The sequence below is a fragment of the Medicago sativa genome, chromosome 3 (genome assembly GCF_051527215.1).
Source record: "Medicago sativa cultivar Bolivia chromosome 3, Bolivia_mono, whole genome shotgun sequence".
In the NCBI taxonomy this organism is placed as follows: Eukaryota; Viridiplantae; Streptophyta; class Magnoliopsida; order Fabales; family Fabaceae; genus Medicago; species Medicago sativa.
In genome coordinates this window covers 32851615-32874627 of record NC_140751.1, presented here as the reverse complement: position 1 = coordinate 32874627, position 23013 = coordinate 32851615, and the positions used below count along the sequence as shown (strand labels likewise).

Here is a 23013-nt window from a genome sequence, read left to right as displayed (position 1 = left end):
GTTCAATAGCCTATGCCATGTATCCTTTCAAGTCACATATACGTGCAGTAGTGGTTACATAAACATTTCATCGGCCACATATGGAGAATTAACAAAAATTCCGAAGTTCGTCTCAATTGATCACTTTTTACAAAATTCCCATTTTCAAAGCAAAACAAGTTCAAACTGGATGGAACCATTCACAACCATTTTTAGAAGTCATATAAACATCATACATACTTAACCCTACTTCATTCTTTTGAGAAAACAAGTTTTCAGAAAATCAGCGTTCTTGAACATTCCTTGAACAATCAACAAAAAGCTTGATTAAATCCAAGGAGTCAAGTTCAACTCAATTCTTTTGATGTTTCCATAGGTTTAGAAAGTCTAGAAAATAGTGAAAACATCGAAAGAATCAGTTTTGGAAGTCCGGAATTGGCCCCAAAGCACCCCAGCACAACACAACAAGGCAGGCACCCATGAGGGGCTGCCAAGCCACGCCCAGGGATGGCTTCCTGCGCCCAGGCGCAAATGGGCAGCAGCCAGTGTGCTGAGCTGCGGTTCTGTGCAGTCCCAGTTTTCCGGTTTCGCCATTTCGTTCTTAAAATCTCGACCGTTAACCCAAATTCAATTCCGTTTTCGCCTATGCGTTCTACTCAATTAATCCTATCATATTTTTCTGAAAAATTATATTTTCACAATCTCCAAAACAGCTTATCCCATAATCACTTATTTCCCAAAACACTTAAAATCTGTTTTTCTCAAAATCCCAATTCTCTCCCAAACCATTCCTCATTACCAAACAACAACCAAAAACAGGAAATCATTATACCATAACTCATCATAATCAACTGGTTTCATTCATTAAAATCATCGGCACTACAATTCAACTTAATCTCATCAAAATTCACCAATTCATCAATTTTCCACAACTTTCAACAACAGCAACATATTCATCCCCAATTCACCATTTCAATGATACCCATTGCATCAATTCAACAACAACATATGTCAAGATAACAACAACAACATTTGAACATAAATTCATTGCACAATTCAACACTACAACTTCAATTCTCATCAAACTTGCTCAAGAACACAAAGCACCAACAACTATGCACTTAAACATGTTAATTCACATACTAACATGCAATCATCATATGAATCATGTTCTCAAACATAACAACAGCAATCATGCACAAATTTTATAACAATTAGATTCAATTCATCAATTTCACAAAAATGGGTAAGAAAGAAAAAGTTATGAATTATGGTTGAATTCTAACCCTCTTACCTCTAGCACCAAGATTCTCTAACCCAAGCCTCAATTTAGCTCCTAGATGATGAATCCCTCTTCTAGCTCTAGCCTTCCTCTTCAATCTCTTCAACCCTTTCTTCTCTCTATCTCTATCTCTTCTCTCAAATGAAATGAAATGATAAAATGTTTGTAAAACCTAGTTTCACCAACAACTAGAGTTTATATACTAGCTCTACTCAATTGAGCTTATCTCTTAAACCTTAATGGGCCTAACCCATTTCTATTCTAACACCCAAATGTCACTACTCACTTAATGGTAAATTATAACACTAACGGTCACTTAATGGTAATTAAAATAATTACTACACCCTCTCTAGTAACTTGGTAAAATAATACTCCTACTAAACATTAAAAATAATCCTCGTTCAAAATTACAAAATTACCCCTACTCTCAAAATGACCAAACTACCCCTAAGTCCAAAATGACTAAAATACCCTTCTAACACCGAATTCTACGAATCCCAACCAAAAATACACACAGATGCAAATAATCACATAAGAGCACATATAACAAACACAAATAAATAATTAAAATAAAAACTAGCGAAAATCTGGCTGTTACAACTCTCCCCCACTAAAAAGAATTTTCGCCCTCGAAAATTACCTGAAGGAAACAACTCCGGATACGAAACCTTCATCCTACTCTCCGATTCCCAAGTGGCACTCTCACCCGTCGGTCCAACCCAAATCACTTTAACCAAAACGATCTCCTTGCCACGCAAACGCTTCACTTCACGATCCTCAATCCTAACTGGCCAAGTCTCAACAGTCAAATTATCCCTTACTTCCAAATCATCCACTTGGATCACATGAGACGCATCATACACATACTTCCTCAACTGAGACACATGAAACACATCATGAAGATTCGACAAAGATGGTGGTAACGCAATCCGATACGCTACAACCCCAACCTTCTCAACAATCTCAAAAGTTCGAACAAAACGAGGAGTTAACTTCCGATACTTCAAAGCACGTCCAACACCGGTTACATGATTCACTCTCAAAAACACATGATCACCAACCTGAAACTCAAGGTCATTCCTCCTCTTATCATGATAACTCTTCTGCCTACTCTGAGACGCTTTCATCTTCTCTTGGATCATCTTAACCTTTTCCGTAGTCTCTTGCACAACATCCGGTCCTAACAAAGCACCCTCTCCTGACTCATACCAACACAAAGGAGTTCTACACCTCCGACCATACAAAGCCTCAAACGGTGCCATTCCAATACTAGAATGAAAACTGTTGTTGTAAGTAAACTCAATCAACGGTAAACATTCAACCCAACTGACACCTTGCTCCAAAACACAAGCCCTCAACAAATCTTCCAAACTCTGAATAGTCCTCTCCGTCTGACCATCAGTCTGGGGATGATAAGCGGAACTCAACCTCAACTTAGTCCCCAAAGCAACTTGCAAACTCTCCCAAAACTTAGAAGTAAACCTCGGATCCCGATCCGACACAATACTAGAAGGAATACCATGCAATCTAACAATCTGCTCAATGTAGATCTCAGCCAACTTCGCCACAGACATACCGGTCTTAATAGGAACAAAATGTGCCGACTTTGTCAACCGATCAACAATCACCCAAATTGAATCAAAACCCTTAACAGTCTTCGGCAACGCTCCCACAAAGTCCATTGATATACTATCCCACTTCCACTCTGGCACAAACAACGGTTGCATCAAACCTGACGGTCTCTGATGTTCAATCTTGGACTTATGACAAACCAAACAAGCATACACAAACTCTGCGATCTCCTTCTTCATTCCAGGCCACCAAAACAACCTCTTCAAATCTTGGTACATCTTAGTCGCTCCTGGATGAATACTCAAACTACTCCTGTGACCTTCTTCCAAAATCTGCCTCTTAAGCTCAAGAACACTTGGTACACAGACACGATCACGAAACATCAAAACACCGTTCTCATCCAACCTGAAGTCTCCACCTTTGCCTTGATTAACCAACACCACTCGATCTACAAGTTCCAAATCTTTCTTCTGACCATTCTTGATCTCCTCAAGAATATTACTTGTCAGCTTCAACATTCCCAACCTCACACCATCCGGTGTCAACTCACTAACCAAACTCAAATCTCGAAACTGTTCAATCAACTCTAACTCTTTTACCATCAAAGCAGACATATGCAACGACTTCCTACTCAACGCATCAGCAACAACATTGGCCTTTCCAGGGTGATAACTCAGCTGAAAATCAAAATCCTTAAGATACTCCAACCACCTTCTCTGCCTCATATTCAACTCTTTCTGGTCAAACAAGTACTTCAAACTCTTATGGTCACTGAACACTTCAAACTTAGAACCATACAGATAATGCCTCCAAATCTTCAACACATACACCACGGCTGCTAATTCCAAATCGTGAGTCGGATAATTCTTCTCATGCACTTTCAACTGCCTCGAAGCATAAGCCACGACCTGACGATTCTGCATAAGCACACCACCAAGACCCTTCTTAGAAGCATCACAATACACAACAAACGATTCCTTCGGATTCGGCAAAATCAACACTGGAGCTGAAGTCAACCTCTTCTTCAACTCTTGGAAACTCTTTTCACACTTAGCATCCCAAACATACGCTTGCCCCTTCCGAGTCAACTGCGTCAATGGCAACGCCAACTTAGAGAATCCCTCAATGAACCTCCGATAATAACCTGCCAACCCAAGAAAGCTTCTAACTTCAAAAACAAACTTAGGTGATTCCCACTGCAACACTGCATCAACCTTCGACGGATCCACGACAATACCACCTTTAGAAATCACATGACCAAGGAAACTCACTTCCCGCAACCAAAACTCACACTTCGACAACTTAGCAAACAACTTATTCTCCTTCAAGACTCCCAACACAATCCTCAAATGCTCGGCATGCTCTTCTTCAGACTTCGAATACACCAAAATATCATTTATGAACACCACCACAAAACGGTCCAGAAAAGGATGAAATATTCTATTCATATATTCCATGAAAACACCTGGCGCATTAGACACTCCAAATGGCATCACAGAATACTCATAGTGTCCATACCTCATTCTGAACGCAATTTTGGATATATCTTCCGCCTTTACTCTAATCTGATGATATCCTGACCTCAAATCAATCTTACTGAACACTTCTGCACCAACCAACTGATCCATCAAATCATCAATCCTCGGAAGCGGATACCGATTCTTGATTGTCACCTTGTTCAACTTCCGATAATCCACACACAATCTCATGCTACCATCCTTCTTCTTAACCAACAATACAGGAGCACCCCACGGAGAAACACTCGGTCTGATAAACTGTTTCTCAAGCAACTCTTCCAATTGCTTCTTCAATTCACCCAACTCTGATGCAGACATCCGATAAGGCGCAATCGAGATAGGACTCGTTCCCGGAACCAAATCAATTGCAAACTCAACTTCCCTCTCCGGCGGTAATTCGGTAATGTTGTCCGGAAAAACTTCTGGAAACTCTTGCACTACCGGCAAATCACCAACTCCTTTCTCACTACTTTCCTTCAAGGAAGCAAACATCATGAACACACTAGCTTCACCATCCAAGGACTTCTTCACTTGCTCCGCGGTCAAGAACTTCCCACCTTCCTCAGCTACCGACTTAGAAAACGTTACACTCTTGGTCAAACAATTAATGTTAACAAAAAAAAGTCAACATCCAATCCATACCGAAAATCACGTCCATATGCTTCAACGGAAGACACACAAGATCCAACTCAAAATCAACAGGAACCTTAACACAAACCACAACCAACTGAGCCTCCGCAGCCAAAGATACCTTCCCTTGCCAGACTAACACCCCTGAAGCAACTTGCTACTCCCCCACTACGCTCAAACCCGCCTAAAAGAACAGAACAACACAACAAGTACCAACAGTACTCTCGTACATGTCGCATACAACAGGAAATTCAAAGAATACTAGTCTGGACAAGACCGACCACGGCTCTGATACCAACTTGTAACACCCTATTTCTATTAAGCGGTAAAACGCGCGAATACATCAGAAATATTCTAGAAATAGATGCTACGTCTCCGAATAACCACAATTCATACATGCATAAGAATCATGTTATACCACATAGCAGCGGAACAATATATAAATCATAAACACTCTGGATCTCCAAACTAAATACAAATGTATCATCCAAATCTCAAATAACAGAATATCTCAACAACTCCAAAATACAAAGTCAAATAAACAACATGCAAAGACTATCCTAGATCAGAGCCCTAATCTAGACACTTGCATGTAAAGAGAGGAACTCCACTCCTCGGCATCAACAAGCAACAACTAAGCATCCTGCACGCCGTCTACCCATCCATACAGAGAGGTAGGCGGTCCACCACAGACCACTGAGGGTTAGCATTACATCATCATAATCCATAAAAGATTTAAACAAGAACATTGGAAATGAAAGATATATTCAAGAATACAAAATAACAAATCATACATGTATTTACAGTATTCATGATTCTCATACCATTCAAACCATTCCATATCATCATTTCAAGTTCATATCAATCAGTGTATCATACACGTATCACATATACATAACCCTCCCTCCTAGAACACTAGCATCACATGATCATTATTATCCCCCATCACTTACATTTCAAGCTATCACATTATTATCATAGCATAGCATACATATTCAACCTCTAATCAAGTCATCAACAAAAGCTCATCATTTATCAACATCAATCAATGAAAACATTACTCACTTCATTACTCATCTAGCATGCTTATCTCAACAAGTACAATTCGTCATATCGAAGTTATAAGCAAGTCATCATCATTATCAAAGAACATCACCACATCATATATGTATATATACATATACAAATCTCACCTCATCATTATTATTAAAATAATCATCATCAATTGATTCACCAAGTGTATAAGCACAAACAATTAAAACATGCAATTAGAGCATAATACCATTATTCACAACCATCCACAAAATTCACCAATGTACATATACACCAATCCACATAATCACAACATTCACCAACACACAAATTCACCAAGTCACATATTCAATTATGACACGACTCATCAATTAATCAAATGCATATGATGCTCTAGACTCTTCTCTAGATGCATGTGGTACCAAACTCCTCCAAGGTCGTCACCTTATGATGCAACAAAAACATCATTATCTACGGCTATAATCAACGGCAATATGGATACAAGTATCCGATCAACGGCAATATGGATATAACATCCGACACGACATATGATGCATGAACATATGACTCAATCCACAATGCATATGTTCACCACGATTCAACGGCTATAATCAACGGCTATAATCAACGGCTATATGTATATACACGCATTCATCGCTAATCACATCAAAACTAGCATGTATAAACTCACCACCAACAATCAACGTCATTTAACATGTTCAACAAATAACATAACATAAACATGTTCATCACCATTCAATTAGTATATATGCATCGACAACAATTCACCACCACTTGACAAATATACAATCACCAACAACATACACAATTCAATCAACATATAGGTTTCACACATACACATCATCAATCATCTCCACATAAATCAACATATAGTTGCCACATTTCCACATAATTCCTTACAATCCAAATAGAGGAACAAATACAACATATGATCACAAACATCATATTCATCACCTAACACCCATTCATACATCATCTCATAATCATATCAATCTAATCATAGAGGGTTCATAAGCAATTGGCCCTCAATGATCATTTTCAATCAAGTTCGCCTATGCGTTCTACTCAATTAATCCTATCATATTTTTCTGAAAAATTATATTTTCACAATCTCCAAAACAGCTTATCCCATAATCACTTATTTCCCAAAACACTTAAAATCTGTTTTTCTCAAAATCCCAATTCTCTCCCAAACCATTCCGCATTACCAAACAACAACCAAAAACAGGAAATCATTATACCATAACTCATCATAATCAACTGGTTTCATTCATTAAAATCATCGGCACTACAATTCAACTTAATCTCATCAAAATTCACCAATTCATCAATTTTCCACAACTTTCAACAACAGCAACATATTCATCCCCAATTCACCATTTCAATGATACCCATTGCATCAATTCAACAACAACATATGTCAAGATAACAACAACAACATTTGAACATAAATTCATTGCACAATTCAACACTACAACTTCAATTCTCATCAAACTTGCTCAAGAACACAAAGCACCAACAACTATGCACTTAAACATGTTAATTCACATACTAACATGCAATCATCATATGAATCATGTTCTCAAACATAACAACAGCAATCATGCACAAATTTTATAACAATTAGATTCAATTCATCAATTTCAGAAAAATGGGTAAGAAAGAAAAAGTTATGAATTATGGTTGAATTCTAACCCTCTTACCTCTAGCACCAAGATTCTCTAACCCAAGCCTCAATTTAGCTCCTAGATGATGAACCCTCTTCTAGCTCTAGCCTTCCTCTTCAATCTCTTCAACCCTTTCTTCTCTCTATCTTTATCTCTTCTCTCAAATGAAATGAAATGATAAAATGTTTGTAAAACCTAGTTTCACCAACAACTAGAGTTTATATACTAGCTCTACTCAATTGAGCTTATCTCTTAAACCTTAATGGGCCTAACCCATTTCTATTCTAACACCCAAATGTCACTACTCACTTAATGGTAAATTATAACACTAACGGTCACTTAATGGTAATTAAAATAATTACTACACCCTCTCTAGTAACTTGGTAAAATAATACCCCTACTAAACATTAAAAATAATCCTCGTTCAAAATTACAAAATTACCCCTACTCTCAAAATGACCAAACTACCCCTAAGTCCAAAATGACTAAAATACCCTTCTAACACCGAATTCTACGAATCCCAACAAAAAATACACACAGATGCAAATAATCACATAAGAGCACATATAACAAACACAAATAAATAATTAAAATAAAAACTAGCGAAAATCTGGCTGTTACAACTCTCCCCCACTAAAAAGAATTTTCGCCCTCGAAAATTACCTGAAGGAAACAACTCCGGATACGAAACCTTCATCCTACTCTCCGATTCCCAAGTGGCACTCTCACCCGTCGGTCCAACCCAAATCACTTTAACCAAAACGATCTCCTTGCCACGCAAACGCTTCACTTCACGATCCTCAATCCTAACTGGCCAAGTCTCAACAGTCAAATTATCCCTTACTTCCAAATCATCCACTTGGATCACATGAGACGCATCATACACATACTTCCTCAACTGAGACACATGAAACACATGATGAAGATTCGACAAAGATGGTGGTAACGCAATCCGATACGCTACAACCCCAACCTTCTCAACAATCTCAAAAGGTCCAACAAAACGAGGAGTTAACTTCCGATACTTCAAAGCACGTCCAACAACGGTTACAGGATTCACTCTCAAAAACACATGATCACCAACCTGAAACTCAAGGTCTTTCCTCCTCTTATCATGATAACTCTTCTGCCTACTCTAAGACGCTTTCATCTTCTCTTAGATCATCTTAACCTTTTCTGTAGTCTCTTGCACAACATCTGGTCCTAACAAAGCACCCTCTCCTGACTCATACCAACACAAAGGAGTTCTACACCTCCGACCATACAAAGCCTCAAACGGTGCCATTCCAATACTAGAATGAAAACTGTTGTTGTAAGTAAACTCAATCAACGGTAAACATTCAACCCAACTGACACCTTGCTCCAAAACACAAGCCCTCAACAAATCTTCCAAACTCTGAATAGTCCTCTCCGTCTGACCATCAGTCTGGGGATGATAAGCGGAACTCAACCTCAACTTAGTCCCCAAAGCAACTTGCAAACTCTCCCAAAACTTAGAAGTAAACCTCGGATCCCGATCCGACACAATACTAGAAGGAATACCATGCAATCTAACAATCTGCTCAATGTAGATCTCAGCCAACTTCGCCACAGACATACCGGTCTTAATAGGAACAAAATGTGCCGACTTTGTCAACCGATCAACAATCACCCAAATTGAATCAAAACCCTTAACAGTCTTCGGCAACGCTCCCACAAAGTCCATTGATATACTATCCCACTTCCACTCTGGCACAAACAACGGTTGCATCAAATCTGACGGTCTCTGATGTTCAATCTTGGACTTCTGACAAACCAAACAAGCATACACAAACTCTGCGATCTCCTTCTTCATTCTAGGCCACCAAAACAACCTCTTCAAATCTTGGTACATCTTAGTCGCTCCTGGATGAATACTCAAACTACTCCTGTGACCTTCTTCCAAAATCTGCCTCTTAAGCTCAAGAACACTTGGTACACAGACACGATCAAGAAACATCAAAACACCGTTCTCATCCAACCTGAAGTCTCCACCTTTGCCTTGATTAACCAACACCACTCGATCTACAAGTTCCAAATCTTCCTTCTGACCATTCTTGATCTCCTCCAGAATATTACTTGTCAGCTTCAACATTCCCAACCTCACACCATCCGGTGTCAACTCACTAACCAAACTCAAATCTCGAAACTGTTCAATCAACTCTAACTCTTTTACCATCAAAGCAGACATATGCAACGACTTCCTACTCAACGCATCAGCAACAACATTGGCCTTTCCAGGGTGATAACTCAGTTGAAAATCAAAATCCTTAAGATACTCCAACCACCTTCTCTGCCTCATATTCAACTCTTTCTGGTCAAACAAGCACTTCAAACTCTTATGGTCACTGAACACTTCAAACTTAGAACCATACAGATAATGCCTCCAAATCTTCAACACATACACCACGGCTGCTAATTCCAAATCGTGAGTCGGATAATTCTTCTCATGCACTTTCAACTGCCTCGAAGCATAAGCCACGACCTGACGATTCTGCATAAGCACACCACCAAGACCCTTCTTAGAAGCATCACAATACACAACAAATGATTCCTTCGGATTCGGCAAAATCAACACTGGAGCTGAAGTCAACCTCTTCTTCAACTCTTGGAAACTCTTCTCACACTTAGCATCCCAAACATACGCTTGCCCCTTCCGAGTCAACTGCGTCAATGGCAACGCCAACTTAGAGAATCCCTCAATGAACCTCCGATAATAACCTGCCAACCCAAGAAAGCTTCTAACTTCAAAAACAAACTTAGGTGATTCCCACTGCAACACTGCATCAACCTTCGACGGATCCACGGCAATACCACCTTTAGAAATCACATGACCAAGGAAACTCACTTCCCGCAACCAAAACTCACACTTCGACAACTTAGCAAACAACTTATTCTCCTTCAAGACTCCCAACACAATCCTCAAATGCTCGGCATGCTCTTCTTCAGACTTCGAATACACCAAAATATCATCTATGAACACCACCACAAAACGGTCCAGAAAAGGATGAAATATTCTATTCATATATTCCATGAAAACACCTGGCGCATTAGACACACCAAATGGCATCACAGAATACTCATAGTGTCCATACCTCATTCTGAACGCAGTTTTGGATATATCTTCCGCCTTTACTCTAATCTGATGATATCCTGACCTCAAATCAATCTTACTGAACACTTCTGCACCAACCAACTGATCCATCAAATCATCAATCCTCGGAAGCGGATACCGATTCTTGATTGTCACCTTGTTCAACTGCCGATAATCCACACACAATCTCATGCTACCATCCTTCTTCTTAACCAACAATACAGGAGCACCCCACGGAGAAACACTCGGTCTGATAAACTGTTTCTCAAGCAACTCTTCCAATTGCTTCTTCAATTCACCCAACTCTGATGCAGACATCCGATAAGGCGCAATCGAGATAGGACTCGTTCCCGGAACCAAATCAATTGCAAACTCAACTTCCCTCTCCGGCGGTAATTCGGTAATGTCGTCCGGAAAAACTTCTGGAAACTCTTGCACTACCGGCAAATCACCAACTCCTTTCTCACTACTTTCCTTCAAGGAAGCAAACATCATGAACACACTAGCTTCACCATCCAAGGACTTCTTCACTTGCTCCGCGGTCAAGAACTTCCCACCTTCCTCAGCTACCGACTTAGAAAACGTTACACTCTTGGTCAAACAATTAATGTTAACAAAAAAAAGTCAACATCCAATCCATACCGAAAATCACGTCCATATGCTTCAACGGAAGACACACAAGATCCAACTCAAAATCAACAGTAACCTTAACACAAACCACAACCAACTGAGCCTCCGCAGCCAAAGATACCTTCCCTTGCCAGACTAACACCCCTGAAGCAACTTGCTACTCCCCCACTACGCTCAAACCCGCCTAAAAGAACAGAACAACACAACAAGTACCGACAGTACTCTCGTACATGTCGCATACAACAGGAAATTCAAAGAATACTAGTCTGGACAAGACCGACCACGGCTCTGATACCAACTTGTAACACCCTATTTCTATTAAGCGGTAAAACGCGCGAATACATCAGAAATATTCTAGAAATAGATGCTACGTCTCTGAATAACCACAATTCATACATGCATAAGAATCATGTTATACCACATAGCAGCGGAACAATATATAAATCATAAACACTCTGGATCTCCAAACTAAATACAAATGTATCATCCAAATCTCAAATAACAGAATATCTCAACAACTCCAAAATACAAAGTCAAATAAACAACATGCAAAGACTATCCTAGATCAGAGCCCTAATCTAGACACTTGCATGTAAAGAGAGGAACTCCACTCCTCGGCATCAACAAGCAACAACTAAGCATCCTGCACGCCGTCTACCCATCCATACAGAGAGGTAGGCGGTCCACCACAGACCACTGAGGGTTAGCATTACATCATCATAATCCATAAAAGATTTAAACAAGAACATTGGAAATGAAAGATATATTCAAGAATACAAAATAACAAATCATACATGTATTCACAGTATTCATGATTCTCATACCATTTAAACCATTCCATATCATCATTCCAAGTTCATATCAATCAGTGTATCATACACGTATCACATATACATAACCCTCCCTCCTAGAACACTAGCATCACATGATCATTATTATCCCCCATCACTTACATTTCAAGCTATCACATTATTATCATAGCATAGCATACATATTCAACCTCTAATCAAGTCATCAACAAAAGCTCATCATTTATCAACATCAATCAATGAAAACATTACTCACTTCATTACTCATCTAGCATGCTTATCTCAACAAGTACAATTCGTCATATCGAAGTTATAAGCAAGTCATCATCATTATCAAAGAACATCACCACATCATATATGTATATATACATATACAAATCTCACCTCATCATTATTATTAAAATAACCATCATCAATTGATTCACCAAGTGTATAAGCACAAACAATTAAAACATGCAATTAGAGCATAATACCATTATTCACAACCATCCACAAAATTCACCAATGTACATATACACCAATCCACATAATCACAACATTCACCAACACACAAATTCACCAAGTCACATATTCAATTATGACACGACTCATCAATTAATCAAATGCATATGATGCTCTAGACTCTTCTCTAGATGCATGTGGTACCAAACTCCTCCAAGGTCGTCACCTTATGATGCAACAAAAACATCATTATCAACGGCTATAATCAACGGCAATATGGATACAAGTATCCGATCAACGGCAATATGGATATAACATCCGACACGACATATGATGCATGAACATATGACTCAATCCACAATGCATATGTTCACCACGATTCAACGGCTATAATCAACGGCTATATGTATATACACGCATTCATCGCTAATCACATCAAAACTAGCATGTATAAACTCACCACCAACAATCAACGTCATTTAACATGTTCAACAAATAACATAACATAAACATGTTCATCACCATTCAATTAGTATATATGCATCGACAACAATTCACCACCACTTGACAAATATACAATCACCAACAACATACACAATTCAATCAACATATAGTTGTCACACATACACATCATCAATCATCTCCACATAAATCAACATATAGTTGCCACATTTCCACATAATTCCTTACAATCCAAATAGAGGAACAAATACAACATATGATCACAAACATCATATTCATCACCTAACACCCATTCATACATCATCTCATAATCATATCAATCTAATCATAGAGGGTTCATAAGCAATTGGCCCTCAATGATCATTTTCAATCAAGTTCGTCTCATAAATCACAATATTGAAAATAATTGAGCACCTAAGCCAAAACCAAGTAAACGAGTTCAATAGCCTATGCCATGTATCCTTTCAAGTCACATATACGTGCAGTAGAGGTTACATAAACATTTCATCGGCCACATATGGAGAATTAACAAAAATTCCGAAGTTCGTCTCAATTGATCACTTTTTACAAAATTCCCATTTTCAAAGCAAAACAAGTTCAAACTTGATGGAACCATTCACAACCATTTTTAGAAGTCATATAAACATCATACATACTTAACCCTACTTCATTCTTTTGAGAAAACAAGTTTTCAGAAAATCAGCGTTCTTGAACATTCCTTGAACAATCAACAAAAAGCTTGATTAAATCCAAGGAGTCAAGTTCAACTCAATTCTTTTGATGTTTCCATAGGTTTAGAAAGTCTAGAAAATAGTGAAAACATCGAAAGAATCAGTTTTGGAAGTCCAGAATTGGCCCCAAAGCAGCCCAGCACAACACAACAAGGCAGGCACCCATGAGGGGCTGCCAAGCCACGCCCAGGCATGGCTTCCTGCGCCCAGGCGCAAATGGGCAGCAGCCAGTGTGCTGAGCTGCGGTTCTGTGCAGTCCCGGTTTTCCGGTTTTGCCATTTCGTTCTTAAAATCTCGACCGTTAACCCAAATTCAATTCCGTTTTCGCCTATGCGTTCTACTCAATTAATCCTATCATATTTTTCTGAAAAGTTATATTTTCACAATCTCCAAAACAGCTTATCCCATAATCACTTATTTCCCAAAACACTTAAAATCTGTTTTTCTCAAAATCCCAATTCTCTCCCAAACCATTCCTCATTACCAAACAACAACCAAAAACAGGAAATCATTATACCATAACTCATCATAATCAACTGGTTTCATTCATTAAAATCATCGGCACTACAATTCAACTTAATCTCATCAAAATTCACCAATTCATCAATTTTCCACAACTTTCAACAACAGCAACATATTCATCCCCAATTCACCATTTCAATGATACCCATTGCATCAATTCAACAACAACATATGTCAAGATAACAACAACAACATTTGAACATAAATTCATTGCACAATTCAACACTACAACTTCAATTCTCATCAAACTTGCTCAAGAACACAAAGCACCAACAACTATGCACTTAAACATGTTAATTCACATACTAACATGCAATCATCATATGAATCATGTTCTCAAACATAACAACAGCAATCATGCACAAATTTTATAACAATTAGATTCAATTCATCAATTTCAGAAAAATGGGTAAGAAAGAAAAAGTTATGAATTATGGTTGAATTCTAACCTCTTACCTCTAGCACCAAGATTCTCTAACCCAAGCCTCAATTTAGCTCCTAGATGATGAACCCTCTTCTAGCTCTAGCCTTCCTCTTCAATCTCTTCAACCCTTTCTTCTCTCTATCTTTATCTCTTCTCTCAAATGAAATGAAATGATAAAATGTTTGTAAAACCTAGTTTCACCAACAACTAGAGTTTATATACTAGCTCTACTCAATTGAGCTTATCTCTTAAACCTTAATGGGCCTAACCCATTTCTATTCTAACACCCAAATGTCACTACTCACTTAATGGTAAATTATAACACTAACGGTCACTTAATGGTAATTAAAATAATTACTACACCCTCTCTAGTAACTTGGTAAAATAATACCCCTACTAAACATTAAAAATAATCCTCGTTCAAAATTACAAAATTACCCCTACTCTCAAAATGACCAAACTTCCCCTAAGTCCAAAATGACTAAAATACCCTTCTAACACCGAATTCTACGAATCCCAACCAAAAATACACACAGATGCAAATAATCACATAAGAGCACATATAACAAACACAAATAAATAATTAAAATAAAAACTAGCGAAAATCGGGCTGTTACAGATTTTGTCACCCACCTTCCGAACTCATATGGGCACACCGTCATATGGGTCATTTGTGACAGACTTACCAAATTCGTTCACTTTATTGCCCTTTCCACAAGGTTCACAGCAGAAGACTTAGCACATCGGTTGTCTATAGAAATATGTAGATTATATGGCATTCCAAATTCAATTATTTCAGATAGAGATCCATTGTTTTTAAGTAAAATTTGGAAGGAATTATTTAAAGCTCAGGGAACGCAACTGAAATACAGTACGGCCTACCATCCGGAGACCGATGGCCAGACAGAGGTTGTCAATCAAACTCTGGAATCCTATCTTCGTTGCTTCGTGAGTGATCATCCACGCCGCTGGCATAAATTCCTTCACCTTGCTGAGTTCTGGCATAATACCACCTATCATTCCGCCATAAAAATGGCCCCTTTTCAAGCTCTTTATGGCCGCAAACCACCTTCTATTCTAGATTTTATCCCAGGGAGCACTGACATCCTCACTTTGCAGGAATCTCTACAGTTAAGGCAGGAAGTACTCACTCTACTGAAGAGAAATCTGAAGAAATCAAGAAAACAAATGGAAATCCAAGCCAACAAAAAAAGAAGGGATTTTACCTTCAACAAGGGCGATTGGGTCCTTCTCCGCCTCCAACCGTATCGACAAACAACCGTTCATCGTCGCACCTCCCAGAAATTATCTCAACGATTTTTTGGTCCCTTCAAGGTGCAGGAACGAATTGGTTCAGTGGCCTACCGCCTAGATCTGCCCTCAGACTCGAAAATACATCCAGTGGTACACATATCACTTCTCAGGCCATACTATGGAGATGAACCAGGCGAGCAACTTCAACCTTCACCACACATTTCAGAACTGGAACAGGAAAGGATCACACAGGAAGAAGCAGAGGACGAAATGGAAGAAAAAAAACCAAAAGACTCTCCCGTATCTAGTTCAGAGGTTGAGCAGAATGAGAAAATGAGTACCAAGTCGGAAGACAATGAACTAATACAATCTAAGACCACATCGGTTCTTTTTCCCACTGGCATTCCAGATTTCACTCCAACCAAGGTCACCCCTCAGCCTTTAGATCCACCTACCCCGAAATCGGGACCGTCCATTCAAACAAAGGACCCATTCCCCCAGCTGTCCCCCTCTCAGTTTTCACTAAAACCCCACGCGCCTGCACCACTCAGCAATCAACGAACAAAAACCTCCACACACGCGGGACCACAAAACAAATATTTTGAACCCTTAGATTCAAATCTAACCCGCCCTACAGTTGCTGCCTTACCAACCTCTCACAGCACGCCACGTCATGAGTCCAACCTTGAGGACAAGGTTGTCAATGAAGATGGGAGTATTGATAGTGTGCCAATTAGAAGGACCATCAAGTCAACAAGAGAGACTAATTTTCCTAGCTGGATGAAAGATTACTATCATTACTAGATAGGGGTGCTATTAGACTTTATTCAATTCTGTTTTCCTTTCTCTTTTGTCTGTAAGGCCCACGGCCCTTTTTAAACCTAGTAGCTAGCTATATAATCTGGGAATCATCTCTGTAATAGATATGAAGGATTTGAATGCAGAAATTTATGTTTATCTTCTTGTAGGCAACTTAGATCTAGTGCTAAATTGAGCATCATCTATCAAGGTAGGTTTCAAAGTCATACTTAGAGACTCACTGCTACTAAATTTCTTCTTCCTGCAAATCTACACCACAAGGGTGTAGGCGCCCAATCCGCCACTAGAGGGTGAGAATATATTCAATATAAGAAATGCACAAACACATGTATAGATCCAAATAAAAAAAAACCCTTCAATCACATTTAGGCATGTATATATCATAGTCAGATAATATTCACATTTAAACATGTACCTTCATCTAATAAAATCAACATGCATCAATCATCATCTTATAATAACGTGTGAGCATCAACATTTAGAATTATCAAAAAGATATCTAACAAAATACAGATCATTCACACATACACCTTAAAATAGTTACACTTCTTTAAATAACACGTTTATTAATTTCACATCTTCAAATAACACATCAATTACACATCGTTCAATGACACATCATCAAATAATTCACAAATTACATTCCATTAAATATATAATCAAATTCACTACATCTTTAATATTTTGGATATCAGAGGTATGTTATTGATTTATATCCACTACATCATTAAATGTATTACATCTTCAAATATGTTTGACAATGAATGCAATGTCCCTAACTGGACTCTATATGCATGTGGTACCGGTTTTAAATATCAGAGATATGTTACTGATTTATCCCCCATCTTTAAATCATATCTTTAAATCAGACTGACCATGAATGCATGAACACCAAGTAATGACTCGACAATGCACATCTTTATATGACTCGACAAATACACATCTTTAGATAACACATCTTCATATGACACATCTTTATATAACACATCTCTAAATCACACATCTTTAAATAACACATCTTTATATAACACATCTTTAAATCACACATTTTTAAATAAGACATCTTTATATAACACATCGTCAAATAATACATTTAATTGCACATTGACAAAATAACACATCAATTACACATCGTTAAATAATACAATAAAACATTCAAAAATAAATGTACAGTTTCATGATGCAAGTAAATCAACTAGCAATTTCAATGAAAACATAATTGAATGGATAAAAAAAAGGAGTTCTGCAATCCAAAAATCCACAAACAGACGAATCAATAATCACATGTTGATTCAAAACAAAACTAAAATAAACAAGGAAATCCTTAATTATGGCCACAAATAGAAAAACAAGTTTTATGATCATGAACAAAAGTCTCGTTGCTTCTGTGTTTTTAAAAGAAAACCTTATCTTTGGTTTTAAAATAAAATTAAAGGTAAAATAAAATCAAATGTGTGTGCCGATCCAACACTTAAGCAATTAAATTCAATTTATTTCAAAGGACAAAAGAAATTTAAATAAAAGAAGGCACCTCAAACAATTCAGCAATATATGATAAAACCATGAAATCATTGCCCCCAAACCCACAAGGACCGTTTTCACGCATACTTTTTTCATTAAAAAAAAAGTTATTGTACAGGCACATATCAAATGAAACAAGATTGGGCATAAAAGTTCAAACATATAGACAATAGTCTATCCTTTATTATAAAAGTTAGAGTTGATTAGCTAGCATGTTTGCCCTAATCACTAGCTTTTTTCCCCTCTTAAGCATGTATCTAATCTCAGCCGTTGATTCAAATTCATTGCTAATCTAATCTCAGCCGTTGATTCAAACTCTATTTTCAAACTACTCATTTCCTCTCTCATACAGATACGTCATAATGGCCATTGAAGACATATTTAATGCTAATCAAATCACCATAACTTTTAACGATCACCATCTCCTATAATTATCATCTCCTACCATCATTTTTATGTACAGAAACTCTTAATGATTGCATTCTCATTATCCTCTCCTACCATCATTTTTACGTCAAGACAATTTAGACTTATGGATGGAAAGTGATCAATTAACTCTCTTAGTATTGCACTGCATGAAGGGTACAAATAACACACAAAAATCTAACCATGTTTCATCTTCTTTCTTGATATCTTATTTTTTGTATCGTATATATTTTTCAACTTGTACTAATTTCTTTGAATCTTTGATCATTTTCAGCTCCATTAGATCCAAATCCTATAACTGATTTGGACAAGTTTGTTAACAGATTGCGAGTTCCAATTACTCAGTATCAATTATTGGTAGTAATTGTTCAGTACCAATTACTACCTATTGAAAGCAATTATGACTGCAATGATGATATTAACATAAGACTCTCCAACATTTATGCAGTAATTGCATTTAATTGCTTTTATTCACTATGCAGAAATCCACGGTACAAGTGACTATGTCCATGAATTATTTCTTATGACTTATGTAGACCATGATTTTCGGGTGTCAATCCATTGATTGGTTTTGAACCCTCAATCGTTTGGACTTTTCGATCTTTATTAGTGGGAAGGGGAAAGATGAATTTAAAACCCTTTTTGGATCCGGGGGTTGATTACGATTAGGGAAGGTGTTAGGCACCCGCATGAGATGAAATTTTAAAGCAAAGAACTAAAAATGAAATAAAGCATAGAAAATAAAGCTTAAAAATGGATGGGATAATATTATTTGAAAGAAATTAAAAGAAAAATGCATGAAATTATTTTAAAATTTTGTAAAACAATAAGTAAGTAATGCAGGGGGTGTGTATAACAAAACAGTAGAGAAACAGATAAAATGCCTTCACAGAATCCATTGGGCCTTAGGAGTTAACCCTAGCCTTTGGATTTTATGATCACAAGGCTAGTAAATAGGGGGTATACCGTAGGCCACAATCAATAAAGAACATGGAAATAAACCAGAAGCCCTAAGGACTGTCAGATCTATCTGAGAAAGTAGATCTGATGGTCCACAATCAGGGGAGCATGCAATAACCAAATACAGCGCATAATAATAAATCAAAGGAAATAAACAGAAATCGTTGGATTAGAGAAAGAGGATAGATCTGAGGGTGCAGAGAGAAGGAGGAAGAACCAAATCAAACCGGTCCGGTTCAAATGAACCAGACCGGTTCACTGTGGTTATAAAAGGGGGCTGGATCCGGTTTTTTCATTATATCCAATCTTCCTTCTCTCTAAAACAAACACAACTCAAATTCTCTCCCCTCTCTCTAGAATGGCACGCCGGAGAAGATGAGGAGCTAGAACTCCGACGCGGCTGCTGGCCGGTTTCCGGCGGCGGCGCCACCGCGTCGGAGGGCGGAACTTATATTTTTTTTAAAAATTCTTTATGGATCTAGTTCCTCATTTCCTCCTCTTTTCAAATCTCAAACTATTTTTCAAAAATAAGCAACAACAAGGTCTAGATCTACACTTGAAGATTCGGAGAAAAAAAAAATTTATGCAAGTACATGAACAAAGTCGAACTAAGAAGAGTAGTGGAGTGGTTACCTCTTAGTTGTCTCGGATCTGTAAGAATGAAAGAAAACAAGCTGCTGTTCCTTCCTATCCTCTCTATTCCGATCTGTGCTTCTACCCTTTCCTTGGTTCTGTTTTGATTTATGCTTGTACTACTGTGTGTAATTGTTGAGCTCTTTTGATTCGGCTTTGGCAGAGAAATGGAAGATGATTTCGAATTCTTTCTATCTTGTATGGATGGATTCGAAATTGTTCATGTTGTGAGGCTTATGGTGTCAAATTCGAAATTCATGTTGTGATAATCATGAATTTCGGACTTGATATGAGATGATTGTGTATGGAAGATGATTTCTGAGTTTTGGAAAAGTTATGTGTTCTTCATGTTCTTCCTGAAGTTCATGTAGTTTTCTGGGTTTTGGTGTGTTTGATTCGATGAGAAAGAGAGAGAAATGGAATAATGTTTGTAATTATTGCTGCTGCTGATTTCTGACTGATTGGACAGATGCCATAAATGCAGGCTTTAAATACTGCTAAAAATTAGGGTTTCTGACTCTGAGAACAATGACCAAAATGCCCTTAATTGACTCTGATGAAAAATGCCAGCACACCAAAATGAAGATTGGGGACCAAGTTTCCCTCAGGACCAATAAGGACAAGACACATGGACAACTAGATGGTCCCAAAGACTTAACAGAAATTAAAAGAAATAAAAAAAAAAGAAAAAATTAAAAGAGTGAGTTTGTAAGACTCACGTGACTTTTCTAACAATAATAATAATAAAATTAATAATAAAAATAAATAATAAAAAGGTTAAGACTAAAAGATTTATCTCAAATGAGGTATTTTAAAATACCTCTCTGCCGAAATTTTGACTGAAATGTCTAAAATAACGCGGCATTTTTAAGTGCGAACAAAATTCTTTCAAAGCGGTTTAAAGACGGACAAAGAGGAAACTTTGAATTAAAAGCTTTTTAAAGGAAATTAAAATAAAAATAGGACTCTAAATACTTAAAAAGAGCGCGTAAAATATTTTAAAAGCTGACGCACAAAAGAAAAGATTTAAATTACACGAAGTTTGGAAAAAAGAATTTCACTTTGAACTGTAAAATAAAGCCTCAAAAATTTTCAAAAGATGACTAAATGACTTTAAATAATTAAAGCGAAAAAAGAGTTTGAGACGTTTTAAAAACGACTGGAAAAAGAAATAACTGGTCCAAAATTGGGGTATGACAGATGCCCCTATTTAAGTTTCTTCGTCTCGAAGATTTGAAAGAGGACTTTTAATTCGATGGGTCGAAGAGACTTAAATACTTAAGTACACCACTTTTGGACCAGTCGAGATGCTAAGGGCGTAATGCTCCTGAGTATTATGGTATGCATGCGTGCAATGCAGTTATGAATGCAATGACAACAAACATATACCGACTGGGGAACGAAAGCTAATAAGTAACACTGGGGAGATAAAGCCTGTCTATTACCGACTGCCATGGTAAAGACGAAGATGCGGACGATAAAGCTTGTCTTTTATCAACTGTCGTGATAAAGACGAAAGTACCGAAGATAAAGCTTGTCTTTTATCAACTGCCGTGATAAAGACGAAAGTACAGAAGATAAAGCTTGTCTTTTATCAACTGCCGTGATAAAGACGAAAGTACAGAAGATAAAGCTTGAACAAAAGATAAAGCTTGGACGGAAGATAAAGCTCAGACGGAGAATAAAGCTTAAGACAGGAAGTAAAGCTTGAGATGGTAAGTAAAGCTTGAGACAGAACGTAAAGCTTGAGATGGAAAGTAAAGCTTGAGACCGAAAATAAAGCTTGTCTATTACCAACAGCACGTGGTAAATGACGAAAGTGCGGACGATAAAGCTTGAACTGAAGATATAGCTCAGATGGAATGTAATGCTTGAGACAGAAAATAAAGCTTATGACAGAGAATAAAGCTTGAGATGGGAATTAAAGCTTATCAATTACCAACAGCCCGTGATAAATGATGAAAATGCGGAAGATAAAGCTTGTTTACTACCAACCGCCGTGGTAAAGATGATCAAACTGATTAATATCGGTAAAGTGATTACCTGATGGGACCTGCCACTTGAGCACAAACTGATTGGTTGACACCTTGGGATTGACATTTTTAAGTATTGGAGTAAAACATGGGAAAATACTGCCACTATGTATGAATGATATTTGTATGCGTGCTATGTATGCATGGATGAATGAATGCGTATGAGACTTATATGACAGTTTAACGAAAAGATTGTCGAGACGACATTGGGCAGGTCCAAAGAAAGTGGTCCGACATCACATAACAACACTTGGTAATCTTCATTGGGGATAACATCGCTGGGGATGAACCAAAACAAAAGTCGGAGTACAACCCTTCAAACAAATCATTGGCAGAAGTCGACATTTGTCAACCGAGGCACCTTCTCAAATTCATGCTCCACATAGTCATTGCTTTCTTTTGTATGTATTTTTTTTTTAATTCTTTTGAAATCCCTAACTTTTGCCTGGATTGCCCTTTCGGGTTTCCAATCCACCGGGAATATATTCTTCTTTTTGCATTCTTCATGTCCTTAATTTTTGCTTGGACCGCCCTTT

General features: G+C 37.7%; 2 long non-coding RNA genes across 2 annotated transcripts; both read right to left on the bottom strand.

Moving 5' to 3' along the window:
- Nucleotides 1-5442: 5442 nt before the first annotated feature.
- On the bottom strand, nt 5443-7819 carry LOC146937231 (uncharacterized). Its single transcript, XR_015030870.1, has 2 exons — nt 7737-7819; nt 5443-5634 (listed from the first exon to the last, which is right to left on the bottom strand). It is a non-coding gene; the product is annotated as an uncharacterized LOC146937231 (long non-coding RNA).
- Nucleotides 7820-11904: 4085 nt separating this feature from the next.
- Nucleotides 11905-14946, bottom strand: LOC146937230 (uncharacterized). The gene is made up of 2 exons (XR_015030869.1): nt 14864-14946; nt 11905-12096 (listed from the first exon to the last, which is right to left on the bottom strand). It is a non-coding gene; the product is annotated as an uncharacterized LOC146937230 (long non-coding RNA).
- Nucleotides 14947-23013: the final 8067 nt, after the last annotated feature.